This window comes from Otolemur garnettii, unplaced genomic scaffold, assembly GCF_000181295.1.
Source record: "Otolemur garnettii isolate 467f Iridium unplaced genomic scaffold, OtoGar3 scaffold00018, whole genome shotgun sequence".
Taxonomy (NCBI): Eukaryota; Metazoa; Chordata; class Mammalia; order Primates; family Galagidae; genus Otolemur; species Otolemur garnettii.
Window position 1 is genome coordinate 26,174,196 of NW_003852413.1, and position 4,419 is coordinate 26,178,614.

A 4,419-nucleotide genomic window follows, 5' to 3' on the forward strand; every position below is an offset into this window, starting at 1 on the left:
AAAAAAAAAAAAAACCTTTAGTCCCCTAACATCAGCTTTCTCCTTTGCCTTTGGCCTCCCAGCTTCCTCGGTCCCATCTTCCCAGCCACACTGCAGGTGCTTAAGGGGCCCTCCTGGCTGGTCCACCCTGAACAAGGACACTGTGTCTTCAGACCTGCTTCTGAAGTGAACCCTTAGCTTCAGTCTGGTTGCATGTAGATTCCTACTTCCATCTCTCAGAGTTGCCGGTCGTTATAAGGATTTCATGTGTTAAGATATGCAGAGCTCTTAGATTAGTGCCTGGCACAGGAACAATAATACAGATTCTGCCTAATGTGGCCTTCTAGGAAGAGGGATGTTAGGGACTCCTTGCAGAGCTTGAAGACCAAGTTCTGAGCAGGCAGGTTTTCAGGGTTGATTAAAAACATTTTGGGAGGCTCAGTGCCTGTAGCTCAAGCAGCTAAAGCACCAGCCACATACACCAGAGCTGGCAGGTTCAAATCCGGCCCAGGTCTGCCAAACAATGACAACTACAACCAAAAAATAGCTGGGTGTTGTGGCAGGCACCTGTAGTCCCAGCTACTTGGGAGGCTGAGGCAAGAGACTCACTTAAGCCCAAGAGTTAGAGGTTGCTATGAGCTGTGATGCCACAGCACTCTACCAAGGGCGACAGCTTGATGCTGTGTCTCAAAAAAAAAAAAAAAAAGTTTTGGGAAAGAGGAAGGCAGTGGGCTAGGATTCCACCCTTAATAATTGTGAATTGTGTTGCACATTATGCTTTTATGTTGTCTTTTATCCCACCTCTTTTCAGAGAGGATTTAAGGCAACACCTCTCATTACTTGACTAATTCTAGTCACCCTGCTCCAGATAAGGAAGTTGTCTTTCCAGAATCCTTTCTCCTTGCTAAGTTCAGCCACTACCCCAATACACTCACCACTTCTCTGCTCAAAGTCTTTCTTTCTATATCAGCTCTCTTGTGTCCTCTCAGAGTATGGTTCTCTTTACAGTCCACAAGGGTGGATCCCTTTGCCCTGCAGCCTGCTGTGGCTCACCATGAATGTGGGCCAAGTACAGCGCTCAGGTTTGTTCATCTGGGTCTGGCAGCCCACCCCCATGCCCCACTAAGGGCTTGCCAGGGACACTGGAGTCCTGCACATCTAGAACTTCTTTCTGTTGCCAGTGTGGAGCAAGGAACGATCTGTGTCATTTAGGCTGAACAGCTCCCTACCCATTTAAAGAATTAACCTGCTTCAGTGACCTGGCCTGCAGCAAAAGACAAAAGAAAAGCACATTCCAAGCCTTCAGGACCAGGAGTCAACTGTGGGGCTGTAAGAGTCCTGCCCACTCACTCATATACATCCTCTACCCTCTCACGAATTCCCCAGATGTTGCTTGGTGTCTCCCCTAGGCTGGGTGTGGTGACTCACACCCATAATCATAGCACTTTGGCCCAGGCAGAAAGATTGCTTGAGGCCAGGAATTTGAGACCAGCCTGGGCAACACAGTAAGACCCCATCTCTACAAAATTTTATTTTAATTAGCTGAGTATGTGGTGGGTGCCTGGAGTTCTAGCTAATTAGGAGACTGAGGTGGCAGGATCACTTGAGCCTAGGAATTTGAGGTTGCTATGGTGATGCCACTGTACTCCAGCCTGGGTGACAGAGCAAGATCTTGTCTCTAAAAATGCAAAAGAGAGAAAGAAACTCAAGTCCTGGGGTTCTTCTCATATACTTCTACCTGTCCTGTTACTAATTTTGATTTCCTCTTTCAATAGCCACTTGTTTGTTTTGTTTTGTTGAGACAGAGTCTCACTCTGTCATCCTAGATAGAGTGCCATGGTGTCATCATAGCTTACAGCAACCTCAAACTCTTGGGCTTAAGTGATCCTTTTCCCTTAGCCTCCCTAGTAACTGGGACTACAAGCTCCTGCTACAACACCCAGCTAATTCTTAATATTGTTTTTAATAGAGATGGGGTCTCACTCTTGCTCAAGCAGGTGAACTCCTGAGCTCAAGCTATCCACCCATCTTGGCCTCCCAGAGTGGTAGGATTACAAGTGTGAGCCACCGCACACAGCCTAATAGCCACTTGTTAATTCTTTTCTCTCTCCACTCCTGTACATGCACATGCAATATCAAGTAAAAGTAATAAGGGAAACAAACACGCAATGTAGTGTGGTGGTTATTAGCATGTTCTTGAGATCTGGACTGCCTGTCTTATTGTCCCTGGCTCTTTTCTTACTCCCTGTATGATCTTGGGTGAGTCACTGGACCTCTCTACTTTTTTCTTTCACTTATACCTTGAGGAAAAATACTACTGAACTCAGGTAAGTGGCTGTGCTGAGCATGGACAGCACTTAGCACAGTCCCTGCACCTGGGCAACAAAGCAAGACCCTGTCTACAAAACTAAGATAATTAGCTGGGCATGGTGGTATATACCTGTAGCCCCAGCTACTGGAGAGGCTGAGCCAGGAGGATTACTTAAGCCCAGAAATTCAAGGCTGCAGTGAGCTATGCTTGTATTAGTATACTCCAACCTGGGCAGCAAAATGAGACCCTACTCTTAAAAAAAAAAAATCGAGCGGCACCTGTGACTCAGTGAGTAGGGTGCTGGCCCCATATACCAAGGGTAACGGTTCAAACTCGGCCCTGGCCAAACTGCAACAAAAAATAGCTGGACTTGTGGTGGGCATCTGTAGTCCCAGCTACTTGGGAGGCTGAGACAAGAGAATCGCCTAAGCCCAAGAGCTAGAGGTTACTGTGAGCTATGATGCTACAGCATTCTACCACGGGTGACAAAGTGAGACTCTGTCTCTTAAAAAAACAAAAACAACAACAACAATAAAATGGGTGGCGCCTGTGGCTCAAAGGAGTAGGGCACTGGCCCCATATGCCGGATGTGGCGGGTTCAAACCCAGCCCCGGCCAAGAACTGCAAACCCCCCCCCCCCAAAACCAGTAGTACAGTGCAGCACCTGTAGCTCAGTTTGTAGGGCTCTGGCCACATACACCAAGGCTGGTGGGTTCAAACCTAGCCCGGGCCAGGTAAAATGACAACTGCAACAACAACAATAAAAAATAGCTAGGCATTGTGGCAGGCTCCTGTAGTCCCAGCTACTTAGGAGGCTGAGGCAAGAGAATTGCTTAAGCCCAAGAGTTTGAGGTTGCTGTGAGGTTTGATGCCACGGCACTCTACCCAGGGCAACAGCATGAGACTCTGTCTCAAAACAACAACAACAAAATAAAACCCAGTAGTACACTGAGACTAAAATGTTTGCTGTTGTGAGAGGGCAGTGGGGTGGAAATATCCTGGACTAAAATTAAAAACTTGCATTCTGGCCCTGGCCCCAGATGCCTCTCCTTTCCCAGCATATCTCATATCAGACCCATTATCATCCCCATCCACACTCCATCCCTTTCTGATATTTCCTGACTCTTGGCTCCATCAGTGGTTTCCCCGTCTCCACTGGCTCCCTTCTCTAATCCACCCTTTTCATGTTGCTGTCACGGGCGTTTTTTCCCTAGTCATTTCTCTGCTTAGAAATTCTGATGTCCCTTATGCCGGAGGTGTGGGCATGATTCAAACCCAGCCCCGGCCAAAAACTGCAAAAAAAAAAAAAAAAAAAAAGAAAGAAAGAAATTCTGATGTCCCCTTAGCTCCCAAATTCCTAGTATAGCAGGCCAGCTCTTGATAATCGGACCTCTGCCTGCCATTCCATCCAGCCTGGGCTACCCAGCTAAGACACTAAACCCACATGAGTCCCCAAAGCGCCAACTCTTTTCTCAGCTCCTTCTGAACTGTCCAGACCCAGCCCAAATGCATCTCCATGGACATTTCCAGTTTCCCCTGCAGAATTTGTCACTCCCTCCCTCAGTAGCATTCTGTGTAGACCAGGGGTCCTCAAACTTTTTAAACAGGGGGCCAGTTCACTGTCCCTCAGACTGTTGGAGGGCCAGACTGTGGGCCCCAGGACCAGTCTGCTGCTAAGCAGGACAGGCAGAGGTGGCAAAAACACCGGGCAGGCGGGATAAATGTCCTAGGCAGGCTGCACGTGGCCCGCGGGGGCTGTAGTTTGAGGATGCCTGGTGTAGACATTCTGCATGGGAACTCACTGTAGCATCATAGTGTCTCACCCAAACCGAGCTTCCTGAAGGCAGGAGTTGTCTTGCTTACCTTTGTGCTCTCCTTACAGTCTCAAACTTAAACTTTTCTGAACTTTGTCTTAATGATCTTTAAAATGAATTTGGCCCCACATCACAAAATCTCAAAACTGCAAATGCTGGCATGGATGTGGAGAGAAAGGAACACTTTTACACTGCTGGTGGGACTTCAAACTAGTACAACCTTTTTTTTTTTTTTTTGAGACAGAGCCTCAAGCTGTCCCCCTGGGTAGAGTGCCGTAGCATTACAGCTCACAGCAACCTCCAACTCCTGGGCTC